The sequence below is a fragment of the Amblyomma maculatum genome, chromosome 2 (genome assembly GCF_055883805.1).
Source record: "Amblyomma maculatum isolate TAMU_Amacu chromosome 2, ASM5588380v1, whole genome shotgun sequence".
NCBI classification, from domain to species: domain Eukaryota; kingdom Metazoa; phylum Arthropoda; class Arachnida; order Ixodida; family Ixodidae; genus Amblyomma; species Amblyomma maculatum.
In genome coordinates this window covers 190156090-190182452 of record NC_139345.1, presented here as the reverse complement: position 1 = coordinate 190182452, position 26363 = coordinate 190156090, and the positions used below count along the sequence as shown (strand labels likewise).

General features: G+C 47.9%; 2 long non-coding RNA genes across 3 annotated transcripts; one reads left to right on the top strand and one right to left on the bottom strand.

Moving 5' to 3' along the window:
- Window positions 1-14134: 14134 nt before the first annotated feature.
- Window positions 14135-23138, top strand: LOC146200759 (uncharacterized). Its single transcript, XR_014704847.1, has 3 exons — window positions 14135-14391; window positions 22235-22319; window positions 22794-23138. It is a non-coding gene; the product is annotated as an uncharacterized LOC146200759 (long non-coding RNA).
- LOC146200758 (uncharacterized) lies at window positions 14216-24593 on the bottom strand. 2 transcript variants are annotated; one of them, XR_014704846.1, is made up of 5 exons: window positions 24263-24593; window positions 22984-23038; window positions 22787-22910; window positions 22348-22399; window positions 14216-14318 (listed from the first exon to the last, which is right to left on the bottom strand). It is a non-coding gene; the product is annotated as an uncharacterized LOC146200758 (long non-coding RNA). The 2 variants fall into 2 exon arrangements; XR_014704845.1 differs by lacking the exon at window positions 14216-14318 and having other exon boundaries at window positions 22219-22399.
- Between the last annotated feature and the right edge of the window lie 1770 nt (window positions 24594-26363).

Genomic DNA, 26363 nt, shown 5'->3' with positions numbered 1-26363 from the left:
CATTGTAGAGTCAAAGAACAGCACCCAATGCCCCTCAAAAATCAAGGTGGCTGCATTTTTTCTAGGCCTTATCACTCCTTAGCCGCAAAGCCAGATGGATGCTTCCTTAGCTCAAGCTTCTCGATACTTTCCGAGTGCAACTTTGTGGGTGCGCTGTACCAGCAGCAATGGTTTCTTGCAGCACAAGCGGCACCAGCTGCCAATAGCACCGAAGTGCAGTCGAACTGAGCTACTGCCTTTCACTTCTGACTGGCTGAAAGGTTTGCCTTCATTGCGCCAGCCTCATTCTGGTTGGTGCCACAGATTGACGCCACGTTAGCTCAATCTTCTGAGTACCTACTCAGTGAAACTTTGCTTGACCTGAAGTACACGTCAAGAATCGCATAGAGGAGACCTTGAAAATTGCTTAATTTCAAATGGTTTTGAAAGCCAAATTGACTAACATTCACGATGAGGCACTGATAAATTTGGTTGTGAATGCATAAACCAAAACCATTAATCAACTGATAGTCAAAACAGGCAACAATCATCACACTGAAATGTAGTGGTTTATGTAGCTGGGGGGATGCTTTAAGTGACTGAAATGCTCAGATTATAGTAGTGGCATTAATCGCAGCAATGCCAGCAGCATAAAAGCAGCCTGTGGTATTGTTGCAAGCGCATATCACATGTTTTGAATATGTGGCTCATGGCCTAAACTTGCTTTTGAATGATCTGATAAAGCTTGTCATTATTAAGTCATGCTTTTTAGCAAATGATTCCATGCTTTTCTTGTGATGTTTTTTTCCAAAATGTTTAATTTGTTAGAAGAACTTGGGGGAAAACATTTTTTTAGCCATACAAAATTTCTGAATATTTAGCATTCCTAGTTCAGATCCCTTAAAAGGCATGTGATTATCTTTTGTTCTAATTTTAATCTTTCATTTCTCAGATTAACAATAATTGCATTGCGAAATTTTCAGTGAGCAACACAATAAAATCTATAAGAGTGAATTGGCGGGCTAGTTGGTTTTGCATGATGAAAGAAGAGCGCAAGGCACGGGACACAGTGACACGAGGTGTGTGAGTGTTTGCGCTTCCTCGTGTCACTGTGTCCCGTCCCTTCCACTGTTCCTTCACCATACAATAAAATTATGACAAAATTTTTCTAGTGTTTATAATAAAACTATAGTGGAACTGAATAACTTAGACCTATATTTTTCATTGTGTTCGAAAAAAGTCTTTAACCTTTTTAAGCTGCAAGGAATGTGCACATTCTGCAAAGGTATTGCTTTCACATTGGCTTTGTATGTGCATTGCAGACAAAAAATTTCCCCTTTCTGCAGGTCTCATAGGACATAAATTGATTGGATAACGCATCATATTAAAAAGTTCAGGTGGTTAGCACAAAGTGGAAGAGGGTATGTCCTATGATATGACTATGAGTACTGCTTTTATAAAGTACACAATTTCTATCACCCTACTAGGTTCTTAGTTGATGAGAACCGAATTTTCATTGTCAACGAAAAGGAACAGCAGTCATGATCTTCTGTTTTTACCATGACTTGTGGCAAGGTTTTTCCATTATGTAATTTGATTGCTTTGATAATATTGCCACACCGCTGACCATCTTCTGGCGCCACCAAGTGGCCGAATGTCTTGTCACGTGGCTAAGCGTCATCCTCTTCTCTCTCAAGTTTTCGCTTGATTAAAAGGGCCAGCTCGGTTGTTGTGCTGCTTGCTACGTGTGTTGGTGACATTTGGTGGAGGTGCTGGGTAAGATCTCATGTACGTTGCCCCCGAAGACGTAAGTGACGCTGCTCATCAACGCGTGGACGCGACTCCTGAGCCGTCGCCTCCGAGGCCTACAACCTGAGTTTGAACCGCTGTCCACCCCGCTACGAACCATGACATCCACGACGAGCAGCCAGACAAGTCAGCCTTCCAGCAACGCCCCACCGTTCGTCCTTCTCGCACCGCGATCACCGCCATCATTTCATAGTGACCGGTTAGAGGATGTGGAAGACTGGTTGGCCAGTTTTGACCGTGTGGCTGCATTTAAGCAATAGGACGACGAGCGGAAGCTAATGAGTGTGTACTTCGCGCTGCAAGACTCGGCCAAGACGTGGTTTGAGAACCACGAGGCGTCCTTTGTCAACTGGGCAGCCTTTCGCTGTGAGTTGCTTACAACATTCAGTTCGAGTGTGCGCAAAGAAAACGCAGAGATTGCAATTCGTTCAAGGTCTCAACAGTCAAATGAGAGTGTGGCCATATTTGTCGAGGACATGACGCAGCTTTTCAATCGGGCCGACCCTACAATGCCTGAGGCAACGAAGGTATGGCACCTCATGCGGGGGGTAAAGGAGCAGTTGTCCGCTGGCCTCATTCGCGACCCCCCAAGAACTGTCGCAGATTTCGCGATAGAAGCTACCAGCATGGAACGTTAACTGCAGGAACGGAGTACACAATACGGCCGCCAGGCAAGCGTAGCGGCCACACCCTGCTGCGCGTCCGTGCCAGCAGCCAGGGACGAGGCATTGCAGGAGCTTGTAAGGAGCATTTTCCGCGAAGAGCTGCAAAACCTCCACTTGAACGCTCCCTAAGCAAATAATTATTCTACCGTGGACGTCATCCATGATGAAATTCGGCGAGCGGTGCAGCCACCACCACCACCAGCACCACAACCGGAGCCATGCGTCATGACTTATAAGTGATGTCTTACGTCGACCTGCCCCCGAGCCAGACCCATTCCGTCCCGTTGTCGGACCAACGCCTCGCTACATGCGCCCCGTCGAGCAGCAACAAGATCTGCGCCCCGTCGAGCCGCAGCAATACCAGCGCCCCGCTATCAGCAAGGCGCACTTGTGGTGCACGCCCAACAGACGACCGCTCTGTTATCACTACGGCGAACCTGGTCACATTCTTCGCAATTGCCCATACCGGAGAATAGGCTTGAAAGGATTTCCACCAAACGCGCCTCGACCCCGCTATGGCGAAAGATCACAGGAGATTGAGGAGTACCTGGCTGCTAACGAGATGCAGCCAATGTCACCACAACGGCGGTCGCGATCGACATCTCCGAGGCGTTCTGCTTCGCCCAGTCGGTACTCCTCCTCTGGGCAATTTAGAGGCACGTCCCCTCATCGGGAAAACTAAGCACGGCGACCTCCGGGGGTGGGGCCGCCGCTACGTCTCAGATTAAACAGCCTCCACCCGACGATTTGACGCGACAGCCCGAGCGGCGACGACCTGATCCGATGAACTTACCTACGTGCTGCGAACGCATTATTTCCGGGGAACTTTTTCTAACCGCCAATAGTTGTGATGTGACGGCACTTGTGGATACCGGCGCCGATTTCTCCGTCATGAGCAGCCAGTTAGCCACGGCACTCCGTAAGGTTCTGATGCCTTGGTCTGGGCCAATGATGCGTACCGCCGGTGGTCATGTAATGACGCCGATTGGCATGTGCACTTTCCGCATAGAGATCTGCGGTTTTACTTTCACTGGCACATTTGCCGTATTACAAGAGTGCTGCAAAGATCTGATTCTCGGCATGGATTTTCTTCAAGAGTATGGTGCTGTTACAGACCACCGGGAGCAGCTCATGGTATCGTTTTCAACCAAGCGAGCCGTTGATAGCAACACAGACTTCCGAAAAACGATGTTGCGCGTCTGTGACGACCACATAACGATCCCTCCGCGTGCGAGCAAGTTCGTCACAGTCGAATGTGATCACAGCACCGGCATGCGTGGCATTGTTGTAGCTAACATGTCACTGCTTCTAACTCGACAAGTCTGTGCAGCTCGGGGCCTTGTCGACCTTGTCCGTGGCCAAGCCGAAGTGCTAGTGACAAACTTCACATGTGAACCCCAACATTTGAAGGCGAACACGACGGTCGCTTATTTTGAAGAACTTGGAGAATGTACGGGCCAGTACGCTTTATCCAACACGTCAGACCTCGACAATGCGACGTCTACAGCCATTCAGACTGATGTGAACCCGCATCTCTTGCCCAGTGAGAAACGCTGCACAGAGAATCTTGTCAATTCGTTATGCGATTGTTTTGCATCAACCTCCAAGGTCCGACAGACGCCACTAACGAAGCACCTACTTATATTTGCCGATGACCAACGTCCACTATGTCAGCGTCCTTACCGGGTGTCTTCAAACGAACGTGATGCCATCCGCCGCGAGTAACAGAAATGCTCCAGGACGACGTTATCCAACCGTCGACGAGCCCCTGGTATTCGCCTGTTGTCCTCGTCGCGAAGAAGGATGGAACCTTGAGGTTCTGCGTGGATTACAGACGCCTCAACAACGTCACGAAAAAGGATGTGTACCCCCTGCCACGCATAGATGATTCCCTCGATCGCCTTCGCCATGCCACCTACTTTTTGTCCCTTGACCTCCGCAGTGGATATTGGCAAATAGAGGTTGATGAGCGAGACCGTGAGAAGACCGCTTTTATTACGCCGGACGGTTTGTATGAATTTAAAGTGCTCCCGTTTGGCCTGTGTTCGGCCCCTGCCACATTTCAGCGAATGATGGACACTGTACTCTCCGGTCTGAAGTGGCAGTCATGCCTCATATATCTCGACGACGTTGTGATTTTCTCGGACACGTTCGACGAGCACCTGAAACGTTTGCGCGCTGTCTTCGAGGCCATCCGATCTGCCGGTCTCTCTCTAAAACCCGAAAAATGCCACTTTGCTTTTAACGAGCTGAAATTTCTCGGCCACATTGTCAGCGCTCGAGGTGTTAGCCCGGACCCAGAGGAGACGGCCGCTGTCTCTTCATTCACCAAACCAGAGGATAAACGAAGCTTGCGTCGATTTCTCGGCCTCTGCGCGTACTATCGTCGCTTTGTTAACAATTTCTACAAGATCGCTGAGCCTCTGACCCGCCTGACAAAAGACGCTGAGCCGTTCGTTTGGGCCCCGACCAGGAAAACGATTTCACAGAACTCAAGTCCCGTCTCCAATGTACGCCACTACTTGGCCACTTCGACGAAGAGGCCGACACGGAACTGCGCATGGATGCCAGTAACGTTGGCCTTGTTCAGTGGTAGGGCGGTGCAGAACGTGTCATTGCTTACGCCAGTCGCACTTTGTCCCGTTCCGAAGTTAATTATTCAACCACCGAAAAGGAGTGCCTCGCTGTTGTGTGGGCAGTCATGAAACTTCGTCCGTACTTGTACGGTCGTCCGTTTCGTGTCGTGAGCGACCAACACTCTCTGTGTTGGCTGGCAAACCTGAAAGATCCATCGGGTCGGCTTGCTCGATGGAGCCTTCGATTGCAAGAATTTGACGTTACAATCGTGGACACATCCGGCGAGAAACACAGTGATGCTGACTGTCTGTCCCCCGCCCCTACTCCCTGCTACGCGGACGGCTCCGGCGACGATTCCGCTTTCCTCGGTGTTATCGCGACGTCCACCTTATCCCAAAAGCAGCGGGCTGACTCGGAACTTTTGCCTCTCATTGAATACCTCGAAGGAACCGTGCCATCTCCTCCTCAGCTCTTCAAGCGCGGACTGTCGTCATTTTGCCTACGCGATGGTGTGCTCTACAAGAAGAACTGCGGTCCAACAGAAACTGCTAATCTGCTTGTAGTACCCACAACGCTAGATGACGAAGTTCTTCGTGCGTGCCACAATGACCTTACTTCCGGCCATCTCGGGTTTTCTCGCACATTGGCACGGATACGCCGAAAGTACTACTGGCCCAGGCTAGCTGCCATTGTGCACCGCTACGTTCGTACCTGCCGTGAGTGCCAGCGGCGGAAAACACCACCCATTAAACCAGCTGGGCTCTTACAGCCTATCGATCCCCCGAAATTCCCATTTCAACAGGTCGGCATGGACTTACTGGGCCCATTTCCGAAGTCCGCCATGGGTAACAGGTATATAGCGGTTGCCACTGACTACCTCAGCCGCTACTGTGAGACCAAGGCCATTCCCCGTGGTACCGCAGATGAAGTTGCGCATTTCTTCATTCACAACATTGTACTCCGTCATGGTGCGCCAACAGTCGTCTTAACTGACAGAGAAACCTCGTTTACGTCGGCACTCACGAGTGAGGTACTTCGACTCAGTGGCACCACCACCGCAAGACAACAGCCTATCATCCACAAACTAATGGACTGACTGAGCGGCTTAACAAGACAATTGCAGACATGCTTTCTGTGTATGTAGACGACGATCATGAGAACTGGGACTGAATTCTGCGTATGTCACTTTTGCATACAACACTGCACTCCAGGAAACAACGCACTTCACTCATTTCATTTGGTTCATGGACGGGAACCCTTGACTATGCTGGATGCCATGCTTCTTCCAGATTCTGCTCCCTCCAATGTCGTGGGGGCTGAGAATTTATTCGTGACGCAGAAGCTGCACGCCAGCTTGCCCGACAGCGAATTCGGCACCAACAACTACACGACGCCCAGCGCTACAACCTGCGACACCGAGAGGTGACCTACAAGCCCGGTGACCAAGTCTGGTATGGAGGCCAATATGGTTGCGAGGCGCTCTGAAAAGCTTCTGCGTCGATACTTTGGAGCTTACGAGGTGCTCCGCCGCCTCAGCGCGGTGAACTACGAGGTGCTACCACAAGGCACTACACGCTCCTCTCGGCAGCCGAAATCTGAAATAGTTCACGTTGCCAGAATGAAGCCCTATTAGAATCGGTAAACCAATTCAGGGTCCAAACCAGAGCCAGAGACTTTCCCGCATAACTTGTCCCGCTTTTCTACTATTCCCCTACGCTTGCGGCATCGGGTCGATGCCCCTTGGAAGGGGGGCGATGCCACACCGCTGACTAGGGTGACTCTATACCAGCGCCGCCGTACAGGGTGGTGACACCCTTTGGCATGCCCCGCACCGCCGCTTTCTCCGCGCTCGCCATCTTGGGGCAAGTCGCTTCAAGCCGTTGCTGCGGAGTGTCTGAAGCGGTTGTGCTGTGCGCTGGGTGCTGGGCGATTGAACTGTGTTCAGTCGCGAACACTAGCATGCCAGGCTGTTGTGTTCCATTGTGTGTTGGTTCAGCAAAAAAAAGGAGCCAGATGTTTTCGTTCTCCGTGGGATAAGAGACGAAGAAAAGTATGGGACGCGAAAGTGAAGCCTGAAGACTGCGAATTAAGCCACAATACCTGTGCTTCTTTTATGCATTCATAAAATTGTTTTGAGCGAATAGGTGCATTTCAATCGTGTAAAAAGGTCTAGCGCAGACACAGACCACTAGAAAGATGATAAACACACACACAAGCGCTTGCGTATGTGCGCGTGTCGTCTTTCTTGCGGTCTGTATCTGTTTATACGAAAGCGTTTTAAAAGATATTTTTGTATTCGTTTAACGCAGTTACCCACTTCTATTTGGAATGACATTATCTCACGCCGCTTCACCCATCTGCTTGTAATCACGAGCTTTGTGCGGTTTTTGGCTTCCCCATCTAGCATTGTGCGCAACAGATTTTGGTCTGCCTTCTTCAACGTTGAACCAGGTCCCCAGGCAGCACCAGCCATCGGCCCAATATTGGGGATTAATTGGTGATTACTGGCCCACAAGTGGCCCAATGGTGCCAATGACCTACCAATAATGTGCAGCCGTGCTATAACACAATCATTATTGGCCCAGTGAACTTCACCCATATCCGTTATTGGCATTATCCCGGCTAAACGCGGTCAATAATGCCCATGCATATTGAACAGCTTGCCATTATTGTATACACAATAAGACAACCTGGTCATTATTGGCCATCCAGCTACAATGGTTGGCCAATATCTTCCACACCATGGTATAACCTGGTAAATATTGTCCGGTCAATACAACGGCTTCCCAAAATTGAATTTATCTATTAGGTAATGCCGAAAGTTGGGCGAGTTGGTTAACATTCATGATGGAAAATAGCGCGAAAGTACACAAAGGTCGGAAGGAAGTAAGACACGGACAAGCGCTTGTCCGTGTCTTACTTCCTTCCGTCCTTCGTGTACTTTCGCGCTATTTTCCATCATGATTGAATTTATCTAGACATACAATGGTCAATAATGTCCAACCAACTTTGGCGGCTTCCTAATATTATAATATATTGGTTTCTACTGGTCGATATTGTCTAATGAGCCTTGATGGCTGACCAGCATTGCATATATCATGGCATAGGTTGGCCAATAATATTCTGCCAATATGGCTGTCTTGTCAACATTGAATATATATTGGCATGCAGTGGTCAACATTGTCCTGACAGTCATGCTGGCATGCCAACAATGTATACAGATCGGCTTTCAGTGGTCAATATTGTTTGATGGACTGTGATGGCTAACCAGTATTGGACATATCATGGCATAGCTTGGTTAATATTGTCCGGCCATTATGGTTGTCTTCCTAACATTGAATATATCTTGGAATTCATTGGTCAATATTGCCTCACCAGCTTTGGTGGCATCCTCACATTGCATACATCTTGGTCTATGGTGGTCAATATTGTGTAATGAGCTTTGATGGCTGGCCAGCATTGCACATATAATGGCATAAATTGGTTAATATTCTCCGGCCATTATGGTTGTCCTGTCAGCTATAAATAAAATCTTGGCATATATTGGTCAGTCGTGACCCGCCTGTCGTGGCGGCCTGCCAACAATGTATTCATATTGCATTATATTGTTGAATATTGTTCGATGAACTGTGATGGCTAGCTAGCATTGCATCATAATGGCATAGGTTGGGCAATAATGTTCTGCCAATATGGATGGCTTGTCAACATGAAATATATCTTGACATAGATTGGTCAATATTGTCCCATCAGATTTGGTGGCATTCCAATATTGTATATATCGTGGTTTCTAGTAGTCAATATTGTCTAACGAGCTTTGATGGCTGGTCACCATTGCACATTTCAGGCTGCGGCGGCGCTAAAAAAACAGTAGAAGCAGCTCTGACCGACACAGACATTTTCAATGTGCATATATCCCAACATAACTGTTTTGGACTAATTTCGTCCCAACTAAATTTTTCGCTGGCCCGGACATCAGTTTACGTTCAACTGTAGAAGATATTCACACGCCATACGCAATTTAGGCCATCATATATATAATGTTTTTTTTTTGGAATAATGTACAGATTGTCTTAAAATTGTTTGACTGAGCTGACCACACAGAATTCACAGAAGCGCCCATCACAGAAAATGTAGAATATAATTTTCTGAATATATTTTCCGTGATTCACTGATTGTTGCGGATGACCTGCGATTATAGTTGACAATTGTGGTAGAGTACTCTTTTATTTACGATTTTAGGCACGATTGTTACGTAAAATTCTGCATATAATATCTTCGAGACAATTTCTGCAGACTAGAGGGCCGTATGTCGATCACGCGTGGACGTAGCTAACACAAATAGTGTTTCAAACTTTAGCCAAGTTTTGAAAAAATTCTGACAGCACGTGGAATCTACACTGCAGAAATTTGCGAAGGTGAGATTAATGCTGCTGTATACGGTACATCACGTATCATTATCGTTATCAACTAAACGCAGCGTCAATACTATTGATACTGTCATCATTGTTATTATCACTAATTGCAGCGTCATTCTCGTCGCTATCATCACGGTAGACAAGGAGAATTACGTATGGTGCAAGTTTCGCGATCCGGGGTTTAGCGCAGTTGGTTAAAGCGCTAGCTAGGCTAGGAGTCCGATTCCCGGTGGAGACGGTTTGTTTTTCTGATCTCATCAAACCAGGATGATTGAAAGTGATAGACACCAGTGCACAGGTCCTGAACACATCTCGACAACAACTCTCGCGCATGGGATTTCGTTCCATGGGCCTATATATACGCATATGAGTGCACAAGCATACGCACACGCTCGAGCACACATCTGACAAGCAAGCGTTTAATAGATGCGTGTCCGCGAAAAACCTCCTGCGCAGTCAAGAAACGAAAGGTATACTTAAATGCAAAGAACGCAACAGAACGAGTGAGTCGCTTGAACAAACACCAGTGGCTACGTTTGGATAGTAAACGCAGAAACGATCGAATATATCCGGTGAATCCACATCCTATAAACGTTTGTCCATGATTGGAAACACGCACGCGTAGCATCATTATTTCCGCCTTGTTTTATGCAATAGAGAGAAACCCTACATATGTTCAAGCGATAGCAGAGGTGGGAGAGATCGATCGCGCTAGCCAATCAAACGCTCACTGCATGATTCTCCATTACGCTAGCTGTTTCCGGCATTCAGCATCAGCACCGACTATGGGCCTGGTGCGCTGCAGCTTTGGCCGAACATGTGGCGCCGTCTAGGAGGCGGTAAAAGGCGGCTGTCTGGATCCGCAACCGTGGGTAGCGCCGACGCTGTGTTCCGATTTGTTCTTGGTTCCCCGTAAGGATAAAAAAATAAACGCCGTCTGAAACAAGGGCCTGTACTTACTTAGTCATTTCGAATTTCATATCGTACCAATTGCTTTTCGTTTCGGCTGCGCATTTCCCACTTTTTTTTTTGTACCGTACTTCACGCTAGGTTTCTTTCAAGCATGCACGAGCGATCGCTTGTTCGTATCGAGCGCGCAGCACGCGAAAAACACACAGAAAAACGGGTCTCTCCTTTTTTCTTTTTTTTTTTACTTCTGGACACAACTCGAGCTCTAAAAGTTGTAAGCAGCACTCGGCAGGTATTCAGACACGGCCTGTGTTGTAGAGAGCGAGGAGCCTTCCTGCCCAGCGGGGGCTTTTTTTTTTTTACCGACTTCCTAATGATAGTTTCCAGCTGTTGTCGGCGCTCGTGTTTGGGATGCCTAGCCTGACGTAGAAGCACGACATGAAGAGCGAAGCACAATGCAGGAGTGCGCGCTTTCTGACTTGCCACGCGTTCATGGCTCCCCGCAAAGAGAAAACGTCCTTTTTAACTAACAGCTCGATCTGCTTTTGTGTTTATGAGTGTCATAATATACTTATAAAAGAAACCGTCGGGCAGCAATCGAAAATCAAGTTTATTTTTTGCGGTTTACTTATTGGAAATCATACGAGAGCGATGTGTCGCATCGTTAACAGTGGCACCCGGCCTTGCAGATGCAACTGGCATCCGTGATATTGCGTGGGTTTGCCAACAACTACATAAAAAAAAAACGAAATACATATATGTGGTGAGGAAACGCCGAAAGGGCCGAATAAAACTTACCTCCAAGCTGACGTCGTAGAAGGCGGTTTTCATTTCGGTAGCGCATTTTCTGAAGATATCCGAGGGCCCTTCTGCACCGTCAAGTTCCCCGCGCACTCCATACACGTGCTGGCTTCGTACAGTTTCTGACCGCGCACCAAGCAGTTATTCTTAAATTAAGCCTGAACATTTTCGATCGTCCGAAATCCCCCGAACAGCACGAGCTGCGGAGCTTGTTCAGCTACGGCTGTTTTTCGGCGCACTGCACCGTCACAAGTCACCACTCATTTCGACGCATCGAGTAGAAAATAAAAACTACGGTAGAACTGCCGAGCGCCGAAAAGGCACGTGCACGCAAGGCCCGACGCCTTAGGGTACATCTCCAGATATAGCCTGCTCGTCCCGTCCTGGGGAAGACGGGATTTTTTTTTTTTTTTTCAGGAGCCCCAGCTCTCGGCTCTCGCTTCTGGGGGGTCTAGGATGCCGTCTACACATACACTGCCACCGAGGGGAAAAGCCAGTGCTGCGCTTTGCACACTGGCTTAGTTTTTGTTTTATTTATGTCTTTACTTTCAAAGTGCCATATTGTTCGGGTTCCGAATTCTTACTTCAAAGAAAAAACCCGAAGAGCCGCCAGCAGAAGCGCTTGCGCGCCGACGATGCGCTGCGCCCAAAGCGCCGGCGGCCTTCTACCAGGCGGGATTTATGGGTAGCGGCTTCCTTCGCTTTGCTTTTGGTTTATTCTTCAACACACACACATGGTACATGTGTCAGTTATGTGTGCATGTGGCACGAGGCAGGAAATGACCGACAAAAGTTTTCTTTTAACAAGGTTTCTGCCGAGAAGCGTACACTTCGCGTTCACCCCGCCGCCTCTCTCCGACGAGCAGACATACCACATACGGGTGCGCCGGCGGGAGGTGGCGCTACTTGTTCCGGAGCAGTGGCGCCTCCATACCAGCGCACTAGGCCCATACCACGCCTCAGTACTAGCTGTTCTTATAGACAGATAAGTTGGGCTGCTTTCAAGGCCTTCGAGTTATAATATCTACTAAACACAAATTTGCATCATATTCCTGTACTCTTTAGCGTTCTGCTGTGGGCTTCAGCAATAGACAGATAAAGACTGAACGACTTTGGTCATCGGTGTAGCAGCACATAAAATATTTCAGCTCAAAGAAAAAAATACAAGCAACATATATTCTATGCTATGTCTAGCTAATTCACTTGACAAGAAAAGAAATCTGAACTGTACTGGAATGGTTCGTATTCTAATGCGACGTAAATCGCACACTGCCGAAACGTTGTGTACATGTAAAAGATAATAAAAACAAATCAACAGCACTACATGGGGCAAGGCAAACGACTAAAAAATAAAAATTTAAAACAATTACCTACAGTGTAATGAATGCGCGCTCATGTGTCGCCAGCATATATGGCAACAAAATTGAAATTGCATAATAACGATGCTCTCTATGGGAGTTATTTTTGTTCGAAAGCTGCAATACATGGCTCATAATGATGCATTTGGCTACAGCTTTTGACAGCGTTCTCCTAAGCACTGATCAGAAACTATTCTTCAGGTATTCTATGCCTTATTATCCAACCATATAATCACCGCACCGAAGGCGTTTCCCTCCAGAGAACTAAACAATTCTATCCCATCGTGTCAACCAGATAGCTAATGGCAATTCATATATATAAAAAGTAATGCGAGAGCGTTATTTAAGCATTTTTGGGGCATTTTTAGAGAACATCACTCTCGAAGAACCCAACACATGATTGAGAATTAGGTTTCCTCTGAAATATTCTGCCGCTTTCACAAGCGCAGTTTCCGCGGCTGAAAGATGATTTTACCACGCTTCTTTATGAGGACTGCACCTTGTCCCAAGTTCGTAGATATAGTTTAAATGTTGACCCTTGCTTTCTTTCTATTCTTTCTTTACTGCCAATTTAGTTCTTCAGATCTTAGCTCGTCGAGTATTTTCTATCTCTTGCTGCTTTATATGCCCACGCTCAGTTCTATGCGGATTTTTTCTTGCTCTAAACGTCGACCTGATTTGAAAAAAAAAATAAAACTTAATAACATGGGAATTTTAACTTTGAAGTACCCGTAGTTATGGTCGTTTTCGCTTTTCTTTTCCTTAATAGGAATACAGCAAGTATACGGGCTGCTGCATCGCTCAGTTGCGCGTGATGACGTTTCAAGAGCACTCCGTCATGAACCTGTGTGCCATCTTTAGTAAAAAAATTATGTCCATTTGTTCGAACCGAGAACGATTCCGTGAAACTGAAGATTGTTTTACGTATGTAATTATTACTGAAACAGATAGGTAAAACGCATTTCGCATTAACAAAAAAAAATGTAGCGAAATTATCACGCCACTGAAAACGTTACCGAGCCAGCAACCGAGGCGACCAAAGAGCTCCGAACGCACTTCTCGTTGCTTTAGCGAAGCCGAGGGCAAAACTCTGCGCATTTCTCCTCACATGCTTGGCGCAAAGAACATATGGTTTCCATTCTCTCGTCCTTTCGTCGTCTCTCCGCCCGAGGGCCTTGACTAAAGCCCCATTCACACTACACCAAATTTTCGGCGAGCGAAGCGGATTCGCTTCGCCGGAAAAGAGTAGCCTGTTCTCATCTACTCCTCCCGCGGCGGCGGAACCGACGCGGAACTGTGGTTGCTTCTCGCTTTTTCCCGAAAGCAGCAATATCTCACGGCAGTTTCTTTTCCGGTATCGGGAGTTCGCGAATGAAGCGAAAGCGCGCGTGAGCCCCGGAGACAGTTCGCGCGCTTTTCTGTCGTCTGTTGCGTGGCTGCATACTGTCTTGCGTTGTTATATTGCAGTTCTCGTTTATTTTCCAGTTGCGCGCTTGTAGCGGATAAGTAATGACGACTATTTCAGAGAATGAAGCGATCGTCTCGATTCTCCTCTGCAACTATGTAATGGTCATGCCGGAAGAGTTGCGAAAGGCAGATGAAAAATCAAGTTCGCAGCGGAGGCGGTGGTGGGTGCACCCATCTTTGCAGGAACGCGCCCGGTTGGGCCAAGGCTACAACCTCTTACCGCTGCTTCGTGACTAGGACGTGGAGCATTACTGAAACCTCACTGGCTTGTTCTCTTCTCGGCACCTGCCTGCATATGTCACCCAGCAGCTTCGGCTCCCTTGTAGAGCTCCTTCGTCCTCGTATCCAGAAAAAAGACATGCGATTTCGTAAGGCGATACTTTCAAATCAACGCCAGGTGCAGGTTATCAGGTAAGGTGAAGTTTGTGCACTTTTGGTTTGATTTTTTTGTTTTTATTTGATTTATGGGGGTTTAACGTCCCAAAGCGACTCTGGTACGTGATACTTTGGTTTGGATTTCCATTTTTATTGAGATTGTCGAGCATTCGATTGTCATGCCTGAGCAGTATAGTAACGTGTATATAAATTGTGAAGTGCTAATATTATAAACCAATTTTGCGCAGTTTAAGTCGTTTGTTTTTTTTTTTTTATCTGTCCGCCCACTTGTGAGCTCTTTTATTTTGGGAGCTGAGTTGTCTACAGCTGTGCTGCCCCAGTCCCGCGGTAGCGTAATGTAGAGCCCTCATGTGAAGTCCTTGACTTCTTGCACATGTTTTACATAGCATGCTTAGTGACAGTGTTAATAAAAAAATTATTCAGGAAATAATGTCTTACACCAGCGCAGTAAATATGAAGGGCAACATATACAGAATACAAAACTGTCAAAAATGTTTTTGTTACCATACCAGTCATTACCATATCAACAACAAATAGGCTAAGTTTGTTCATTTTAAATGGAACGTTTTGCATGTGGTTATCTGACAAGCTTGTTTTAAGCATAATATTTATAATTTAAGGAACAACAAATAGTATTTGTCTTATTCTGCTCCAAACCAAGGTTGTCAAAGAATTTCAATAAATCGAGCAGATGCCTAACTGCATAGTCTGGCAAACATGTCAACATTGATTGTCCAGCCAACTCAGGAAATGTTGACCGAAATTACAAGAATGCGTTTAGCAAGTCTATGCTGGCAGTCATTGATGCTTGCTACAGGTATTCAAGTATATTTGCTTTGTTAACTGGTTCTTATAACCTTTCTATCCTCTGCACACCTTTAAATTTTATTTCCTATCAAGCACAAGCTTTTTTTTCTATGGTTAGTCCTCGGTTGTCTAATGCAATGGTAATGCCATTTGATATCCTTGTGTAAACTAAATTACGACAAAGCTACCCATGCTTAAGAATAAATGAGGCGAAATGTTTATGCATGCAGGTGAAATGTTTATGCAAATGTGTGCCCTTTAGGCTAATATTAACCAGAAGATACAAGTGAATTTCAATTTGCTCATTTAGGTTCTTGTTGGTGGAGATGGGCCACAACTGGAGCGAGCCTGATGGTAGAAATTTTGGCCGAAATACATTTTTCAAAAATGTAGCTAGGCCAGGGGGGCATCTTAGAAGACGTACCTTTGAATGATAATAGCAAAATGCCTTCTTTTTTTGTGGGAAATGAGGCCTTCCTTCTGGAAATCTTCATGTGACCGTATGCAAGAAAAGTAATTCAATTTGTTGTATTCTTCAATAAGTCAATTTGTTAGAACTGAAATTAACTGGTGTCACACCACCTTCAGCGCCATTTGATATGAGAAGCTGTTCAATGTTCACCAGCCAAAGTTATGAACGTAAAATGAGGCATCATGTCAAAGGCATAAAGATATTGCCGCAATGTTATCGTACTGGCGCCGCCATGTGGCGAGCTCGGGAGACTGGCACGCGCTCGTTTTCTTCGCTCTCGGTGCTCGCCCCGCCAGTCGGTTCCGTGCCTGACATTGCCGGCGCTTTTACTTAGTCCTAGTAAACCTGCTGAACCAGTTTCACTGGCTTCTGTGACATTTTTAGTGGAGGTGCTGGGTAGATCCCATGTACGAAGAGCCTCTGGCTGCCCCCTACGCCCATCTACACACCGTGGACAGGACACCTGTGCACAAGGCGAGCCGTCGCTTGAGAGGCTTAGCACCCGAGTGTGGTCCTCTTGTTTCCCCACCGCGAACCACGATGACTACAGCGGCAATTCAGACCACCACTCAGCTTCCCGTGAGTGCCCAGCAGCTGATCTGCCATACTCCACGTATGCCCACGCCGTTTCATGGCGACAAGTTCGAAGACGTTGAGGACTGGCTGACCAGCTACGACCGGGTCGCTGTGTTTAATGCGTGGGACGAGGAGCGAAAATTGCACAATGTTTATTTCGCACTAGAAGACGCCGCCAAGATGTGGTTCGAAAACCATGAGGCTACCATTTCCACCTGGCAGGATTTCCGGAGCCAGCTGCTCGCAACATTCGGCAACGATACAAGAAAAGAGATGGCCGAACTCGCTCTACAGTCCCGAGCACAGCGGCCTAATGAAAGCGTCGCCATGTTTGTGGAAGAAATGATTCGCCTTTTCAACCGGGCGGATCCGTCCATGTCGGAGGCAAAGAAGGTGCGCTACCTTATGCAAGGCGTCAAGGAGCAGCTGTTCGTTGGCCTTGTACGTGACCTTCCACGCACTGTTGCTGATTTTACGAAAGAAGCAACAAGCATCGAGCGTGCCTTGAATCAGCGATTTGTACATTTTGATCGCTCTGCGAACATCGCTGCCGTAGACTTCCGCTTGCCAATGGTCGGAAACGACAGGGAAGCCCTTCGCGAACTTATCCGAAGCATCGTACGCGAAGAGCTGCAAAAGCTGCCCTCTCTCGAACAACATCCACGTGTTGGGGGCATCTCGGATATTGTGCGCGAAGAGCTCCGCCAAGCAGTACCATCAGTACCGTCGCCCCAGCCACCTGCGCCACAGATCATGACGTACAGCGACGTGTTGCGTACCCCTGCGCCTGAACCATTGGCACCCTGCAACCCTGCTCCTCCCACTCGTCCTCCACCCCAATATCCAGTTTCGACTGGTGTGCCTGAAGCGCGACCACCCGTTCGCAAAGCACACGCGTGGCGCACGCCGAACAATCTGCCTTTGTGCTTTCACTGCGGCGAAGCCGGTCACGTTCTGCGCCACTGCCCGTACCGTCGGATGGGCTTGCGCGGATTTTCCCCGGATGCCCCTCGGCCGCGCTATGGCGAACGACCTCGGGACATCGACCAATACCTCAGCGACCACGTCCCACCTGCGTCCCTCCAGCGACGTCAGTCCAGGTCACCACCGCCGAGACAGTTTTCCACCAGCCGCCGTTCTTTCCTCAGGCAGTCCCCAAGTCCGCACCGGGAAAACTGAAGACGGCGACCCTCGGGGGTAGGGCCGCCGTCGATGGACACTACGACCAACATCCTCCGCTCACCGATTCGATCACACAGACCGACCTCCGACCCTTCGCTCCGATCAACAATCCGACCACTTTTCGACGATCGCCGAAGCTTTCCTCCGACGCCCCCAATCGACGCACCGCACCACCAACGAGTCCGACGACATCCCGACGATCACAGAAGCTTACCTTCGACGCCGTAATTCGACGCAACGAACGACCCGTCAGCCCGACGATCCCTGACACGTCGCACTTTGTCGACGGTGAACTGCATTCCGCCGAGATACCGATCTACATTGATAACCACAACACGACTGCCCTTGTAGATACCGGCGCTGATTTTTGCGTTATGAGTCATGGCCTTGCTACCATTCTGCGAAAAGTCCTGACTCCTTGGCACGGAGCCCCGATAAGGACAGCCGGAGGGCATGTGGTAACGCCGCTCGGAGTGTGCACCGCTCGCGTCGAGATTCACCACGTAACTTTCTCGTGTTGCTTTGTTGTGCTAGCAGAGTGCTCCAAGGACCTGATTCTCGGCCTTGATTTTCTTAGAGAAAACGACGCAGTCATCGACCTCCGTGACTTCATGGTGACTTTCTCCACTCACCGCGCAATTTCCGACGAGTACAGACAGCACAGCGACGACTACACAGACAGGCCAATTTTCCGAGTGTGCGACGACCATGTCACTCTACCTCCACGCACCAGCTTGTTTGTTACAGTGCAGTGCGACAACCCCCCCGCCTTGCAAGGCCTCGCGGAAACGAACGTGAATTTATTGTTGAGCCTACAAGTCTGCGTCGCTCGGGGGATCTTTGCCTTGAGAAATAAACGAACTGAACTACTTTTAACGAACTTTAGTGCCGAATACCGCCATTTACCACAAGGTACAGCTATCGCTTATTTTGATGAAGTCAGTGCACCATCCGCCCATTGCGCCCTTTCGCTGGCCAACGAGAACCCTCCCGAGAGCACTGGACATAGTGTTCAAACTGACGTGAACCCAGCTTTGTCTCTTACCCAGAAACGCCGCCTTCAAGCAATTCTAGACACTTACCGTGACTGCTTTGCCGTCACTTCCAAAGTGAAACAGACGTCAGTAACCAAACATCGAATTATAGTTGATCCCACCGAGCGCCCTATCCGCCAACACCCCTACCGAGTATCGCCGAAAGAACGAGAGGCTATTCGGGCGCAAGTTGATGAAATGCTCCGCGATGATGTGATCCAGCCGTCCGCAAGTCCATGGGCCTCACCAGTTGTGCTGGTCGCTAAAAAGGACGGAGCACTCAGATTCTGCGTCGACTATAGGAGGCTTAACAAAATTACGAAAAAGGACGTCTATCCATTGCCTCGAATCGATGACTCGTTCGACCGACTTCGCCACGCCCGATACTTTTCATCGCTCGATCTACGCAGTGGGTACTGGCAGATCGAAGTCGATGAACGTGATCGAGAGAAAACCGCATTCATTACTCCTGACGGACTGTACGAATTTAAGGTGCTTCCCTTCGGTTTGTGTTCCGCTCCCGCAACCTTTCAAAGAATGATGGACACTGTCCTAGCCGGCCTGAAATGGCAGACGTGCCTCGTCTACCTTGACGGAGTTGTCATTTTCTCTGCGACCTACGAAGAGCACCTCAAACGATTGACGGCCGTGCTAAATGCCATCCGCGGGGCCGGATTCTCACTAAAACCAGAAAAATGCCACTTTGCATTCCAACAGCTCAAGTTCCTGGGTCACGTCGTGAGTGCTGAGGGAATTAGCCCTGATCCAGAGAAGACGGCTGCCGTAGCTGCTTTACCGACCCCCACTGATAAAAGTTCCGTGCGTCGGTTTTTGGGCCTCTGTGCATATTACAGGAGATTTGTGCACGATTTCTCCCGAATAGCGGAACCATTGACTCGTCTAACAAAGGACGACCAGCCTTTCATCTGGGCCGACGAGCAGCAAAGGGCCTCGAGGAGCTTCGCAAGCGCCTTCAAACAACGCCCGTACTTGGCCACTTCGACGAGGAGCCCGACACAGAATTGCATACCGACGCCAGTAACGTTGGTCTCGGTGCAGTTCTCGTTCAGTGGCAAGAAGGCGTTGAGCGGGTGATTGCTTACGCCAGCCGCACCCTGTCTCGTTCCGAAGCGAATTATTCTACGACCGAAAAGGAGTGTCTTGCAGTTGTGTGGGCGGTAACAAAATTTCGGCCGTATTTGTATGGTCGGCCGTTTAGAGTGGTCAGCGACCACCACTCACTCTGTTGGTTAGCGAACCTTAAAGATCCTTCAGGCAGGTTAGCCCGCTGGAGTCTCCGCTTACAGGAGTTCGACGTCACTATTGTGTACAAGTCCGGCAAGAAACACAGTGACGCTGACTGCCTATCCCGAGACCCTATCCCGTGTTATTCAAGTGAAATAGATGACTCCGTCTTTCTCGGCGCTCTCTCGACGCCAGATCTCGCTCAACAGTAGCGAGACGACACCGAACTGCAGCCCCTCATCGATTACCTCGAAGGAACCGCCTCATCGCCGCCTCGCCTTTTCATGCGTGGCCTGTCGTCGTTCTGTTTGCGTGACGGCATCCTCCACAAGAAAACCTACGCTTCCACAGACATTCAGTATCTGCTGGTTGTCCCAGCGCCGCTTCGTACCGACGTTTTGCAGGCATGCCACGACGAGCTTTCTGCCGGACATCTCGGTTTTTCGCGCACCTTGGCACGAGTACGACAAAAGTACTACTGGCCCAAGCTTGCCGCTATGGTTCAGCGCTATGTTAGGACGTGCCGTGATTGCCAACGTCGGAAGATACCACCTGCCAAGCCGGCCGGCCTGCTGCAGCCTATTGTTCCTCCGCGAGTACCTTTTCACCAAGTCGGTATGGACCTGCTCGGGCCATTTCCTACTTCATCATTGGGCAACAGGTACATTATAGTTGCCACAGATTATCTGACCCGCTATTGTGAGACGAAAGCTCTTCCCAGCGGCACGTCTACTGATATTGCGAACTTTTTCATCTTTAATCTGGTCCTTCGTCACGGTGCCCCTGCGATCGTTTTAACTGACAGAAGCACGGCATTTACTTCAGCTCTAACCCAGGAAGTGATGCGGCTCAGTGGCACTTGTCATCGCAGAACAACAGCTTACCACCCTCAGACGAATGGCCTTACTGAGCGACTCAATAAGACGATCGCCGATATGCTTTCTATGTACGTCGACGAAGATCATAAGAACTGGGACCAGATATTACCGTATGCAACATTTGCGTATAACACCGCAGTCCAGGAAGCGACCCGCTTTACACCGTTTCGTTTGGTGTACGGTCGCGAAGCTGTCACCATGCTGGATGCAATGCTACTGCCAGATGTTGCCCACCCATCGATTGCCGGTGCCGACCAATTCGTCCAGCATGCCGAGGCCGCTCGCCAGCTGGCTAGACTGAGAGTCCAGACACAGCAAGTTAAAGATGCTCGATGGTATAACCTTCGTCACAGGGAGGTAATTTACAACCCTGGCGATCAGGTTTGGGTGTGGACACCTGTTCGCCAGCGGGGTCGCTCCGAGAAGCTTCTGCGCCGCTACTTCGGCCCGTACGAAGTACAACGCAAAATCAGCGACGTCACCTACGAAGTGACCCCGCAAGGAACTGTTAGCTCATCCCGACGGCAAGCCCAATCGGAAGTCGTACATGTCGCCAGGATGAAGCCATTCTACTCCCGCTAGGTCAAGCTACATGTGTTTTTTTTTTCTTTGCTTCCTTTAACTACCTGATGTGAACGCGCATCCTCGCCGACTACGGTTATCCTCGACCTCGCCACTCGGCATCGGGACGATTCCTTTTCCACCGGGAGGGGCAATGCCGCAATGTTATCGTACTGGCGCCGCCATGTGGCGAGCTCGGGAGACTGGCACGCGCTCGTCTTCTTCGCTCTCGGTGCTCGCCCCGCCAGTCGGTTCCGTGCCTGACATTGCCGGCGCTTTTACTTAGTCCTAGTAAACCTGCTGAACCAGTTTCACTGGCTTCTGTGACAATATTTTACTTCTGCCAACCCAACCACTATACGGGTATTGGTTGCAAATGAAAGGCAGTATCTGCCTCACTCTTCTGATTGGAATTAAACATTCAGCCTGGGATTGTCACAGAACAAAACAATATACACTGTACACTGAGTATGCCAAAACTAATGTATGAATAAACTGCTTTTAATTTTTATTTTCAAATAAACTTAATTTGTTGTTCTGCAAGTCTCCCTTCCTAGTTTTCTAGTCCTGAGGGACTAGATGACCAGTCAGCTGCAGGAACACCCAGCCAATTCTCTCAAATACATGCAAAACGAGTATTTAGTTAGCGATGAGTTGAGTGAGGCGTGCCGTAGAAAACGTCATTGGATTCTCGCCCAACAATGGCTCATCTTACGTCAGCCATTCAAGACAAAGGAAGAGAACATCAGTCGCATTATCACATCCTGCTTGTCACTGCACAACTTCATGATGTCCGAAGAGAAACCAGCTTTCCGTGCAGTCCACTGCCCCCCCCCCCCCAGCACCACATACTATTGGCAAAGGCAGCTGACCGCTGGAACCTGGAGGTAGGAGAGAGGGAAATGGAAGGCTAACTCCTCATCTAGCCTTAGGTTGTCACCCAGCCATGTAATCATGCTGTTGGCAAATAAGCTTAGAGAAACTGAATTGTAGGTTACTTTTATCTCATCGAAATGAGCTTATAACTAGGAGTCAAATCTGTCAGTTTGATGATTTGGAAAGAGAGCCCTTTCTCTCTAATGTTCCATGTTCTCTCCTTTCAGGCTTGCACATTCAGGCTTGCAAGCAGCCAAGCAAAGTTTCGTGTGGCAGGACAAAATGATCAGAGGCAGCCAAATGAAGACAATGGTAACATTTATTTTTGCTTTGTACTTACAGCATACTTTGTAGTTCACAGTTAACATTGTCCTGAAAACGTGCTTGCTGTCCTGTATGCAGAGAAGAAACAAAAAGAAATAGGCATGATATATGTCATTAGTATATGCCTTACGTATTTCCTGTCAGTAATTTGAAAATACATGATGTCGTCAATATGTAGGAGCTCTTCTTTCGCCTTGGCCTTCTATAAATTGGAATGTTTGTGAAGAGAAAGTTAAATTCACTTCAGACGCAAGCACCGCAGCCACTAGTTAGGTTCAAGTAAGCATGCATTACAAGAGAGATGAACGACGGGATGTCATATTGCAGATTTATCTTTCCACACCTGAATCGCAGTCCTCTACTCTGCTTTCCAGTTGGCTGCAAATATTAGGGCAGATGACATGCACTAAATCTCATTATCTGCAAGTGCACACCTTACAATCTCAGATGGTTACCTTTCAGTTGTAGCTGTGTGTGGAATAGATGGCCCATCTGACTCAAAAGGCCAAGCCAGATATTCCTGGCACTGCAGGCTCTGGACCGGCGACTTGAGTGGTGGCATCTGGCTGCTCTTCAGATCTATTTCCAATCAATAAATAACCAATACCATGAATTGAACAAGATCTTTTTATCATTTTACCTCAATCCACACCTGAATCCTTTGAACAGGACTTCTAGGCGTGGGTCATGGGCAATGAAGTTACAACCTGTGAAGAATGAAAAGTTGCACACCGTTTTAAAACTTACTCTTGAGACTGAGTGAAATGAACGCTTAAACAGTATGCAAAATATTCAGCCACATATAATAAACACAACACTATATCACATTTATAATAGTACACCTAAATTTGTATATTCTGCTTGATACTACAATCATGAAATGAGCACCCTGAGAGGGCACACTAATGCATACTGAGAAAATATGCAACTTATATTGGTTCTCTTGACACATGCTTCATTATGGGCTGCATGTGCTTGAAGTGCTTCCACTTCACAGTAGGAACGTTGACAGCTCCAGCTTCACCGCTCATACTGGACCCAATTTGGTTTTTAATTTTGAAAAAAAAAATGTCTTTTAATTTCCTAAAATATTTTTCTGACAGATGGCCCCTACAAGAAAAAAAAAGAGACTGGTTATCAAGCACAGTAAACAGAATTGGCGTTTGCTTATTTTTTGTTCACATGTTCTATCGGTCTCTTCAGTGTTGCCACTGTAAATATTTAATCTGAACTGCACAGCACTCCAGCACAGCACGACCACTCCAATATTAGTTTTTAAATGCACCAAATCTGAAGGCCACTATTGTAAGAGGTGAAACACTCAGGATTAGCCTTTCGCCACACGAAATAAGTCTCTAAAAACGTCACGCTCGCGGTCAGCCCTAGAGCTTGTCGCGGAGCACACAGCGCCGCTGCCGTGATGCTATACGCTCCAACATATTCGTACGAGCGGAATATTCACGGCACAGGAACCCACAACAGCACAAGTAAAGTAAAAGACGTACGTAGTGCATGCTCGCTCTAGCTGCGCATGCTCGCGATAGGTGCAAATAGCAAGAATGAGCGAAATGATCAGTGTTATCGCTTCGTAGCACACATGTGTTGTACACGATCGCACGAGGTCAGCTTGCATGGGATAAAAGAAAGTTAGCAGCAGCGTGAACACAACCAAGGCTGGATACGCGAAGCATACCGCTCTGGCACTCGAAAAAAAAAAAGACAGGTCTCATACAGCGGCATGAGCCTAATGGTCATCAAAGCGCTGGTTTCGAAGTACGTAATACATGCGTCGTACACGATCGCGCGAGGTACGCATGCATAGAATAAAGCTAGCAGCAGCGCGAGAAAAGAGCGAAACGCACTTGTACCGGCATCTGAAAAGTTCTCGCGAGCATCGGCGTGATGCAAGATATAAAAGCAATTGTTCTTACCTCTCACTCCCAGTCCTTTGCGAATATGTTCCCACAGGTCCTCGTTGTAAATCAGGACCTTCAAATTTAAATGTCGTTTGGATTGGGGCCTCCTTTATAGCATCAGACAGCGCCTCCGCAGAAACGGCGCCGGCCCGCTCCGCTGCAGTGCTTGCCACCATACTGGATTTTGGGCGGACGTGACGTCAACGACCCATCGTCGCTTCCGCGGCGAACGCGGAAAAATCGGTCTCGGACCGATCGCCCTCGCCGCGCCGCTTTCCGCCCTCGTCGGCGTCAAAAGCGGCCGAATCCGCTTCGCTCGCCGGAAATTTGGTGTAGTGTGAACGCGCCTTAAAGGCCGGAATACATGGAGCGTTTTTTTCTAACGATTATCGCGCGTCAGTAAAAACCGCCGCGGTGTGACGCTAAGCGTCCGCGGGGCCAGCTACATGAAGCGAACAAGCAGCGGCTGCCGCCTCAGTGTAGCCAGACAAGACAACAATGTTTCAGTCACCACGAAATGTAAGAACAACGTTTATATGCCGTTTGCTCCTCTCCTAATCATCAAAATACTCAATAAACACTCTACTATAATCGCTATAAATATTTTTAGGTACGCTTACCAATGTTTAAGTACTTTGTTGCCGTTTCAGCGGAGAGAGTCGGCTGTGAGCGTTCAGTTTGGCTACACTGTGCGTGAAAATCCGCGGTAGGAAGTTCTTTCTTTCCTCCATAGCGGTGCGCGTAGCACGCAGAGCAGACGCGAGCAAGCAGGATTAAAAGTTTTCAGCTTCGTTCTGTGAGTTACATGTGGCACTTGTTGCCGAATAGCACTCTGGAAACCTGCCTCTGTTGAAAACAGTAATCCGCTATTACGAGGGAGAACGCGCGGCTGCCCAGATTATTGTAGGTTGCAATGGGGATAGTGCGCCTACTGTTGTTGAAAAAAAGATTATTGCTGATGAAGATGAGGAACTTGGAAGAAAAGAAGAAGCAAAAGAGGAAATTCTGGGTGCACCCCGTCTGGCAAGCAAGAAAGGAGGAGGGCGAATACCACACCGCGGTAAGTAACTCTTATCTGCAGAATCCGTCTACTGATCAGCGTTCCAAAACACCAACTAGCCACTTCTGTTTATCTTACCACATGCCACAATGAGGTTTTGTTCTATTATTCTGTTTACTCTCAAGATGCTTGTTGAATGCCACCCAAAAACATTGATCACGCGTAAAACAACGCGAGAATAGGGACGTGAGCTGTAATAACTACTGAAACTTGTAACTGCCGTTTGTCATCGTAAGCGATACCATTCTTCTGGGCGTTGCTTTTCCGCTTTTTTTTTTCTATATTGCCGACTTTGATATTTGAAAGTGAAATCAGAAATACAGTGCATAAAACGCGTAAGCCAGGTTTTTCTAGAAGCTAGAAGTGCAAAAGCTATGCTTTGACACTTGATATTGCCACGTCAGCAGCATATGCTGTCAATTCTAACATACCCTCGACCAGTCATTTCAGCCCCAATAAACCCGAAAGACGAATACTCTATTTAAAATGAATCTCGGACACCTTTGTCTAAGCTCCAGATTACGGTCAGCATGATCGACCGGTTGAGAAAAAGAAGTACTTGAAGTGAGACGCCTGGGCTGTTTTTAAAATTAAAGCTATGTGAACTGAGGAGTGCGTCGCCCACTGCATTAAAAAAAGATGTTGTATGCCTCTCTGTGTCACCTACCATGTTATACAAAGCCCATAAATGATAAAGGGTAGATCAGATGTTCGGTCTCTGTTTTGAAAGAAGTCATATGCCTATTTTACAGTTCATAATTATTGTTCCACTGTTGTCATTGCAGTTCAAAATCATGAGACAGGACAAGGATATGTTCTTCGGGTACTACAGGATGACTCCGAAGCAATTTGACCAGCTCAACAGCATTATCCGAAAGGACTTGGAGAGGAATTTTCTTTGCCGGGAGCCTGTTTGCTCTGAAGAGCGACTTGCCATTACTCTCAGGTACTGTAACCCTTGTGACTTTACTGAGGCTCGCTTACAGGTTTTCAACTTTCTTATCATGCGCAGGTACCTCTCCTCTGGAATGGCTATCAAGCAGATAGCAATGGTGT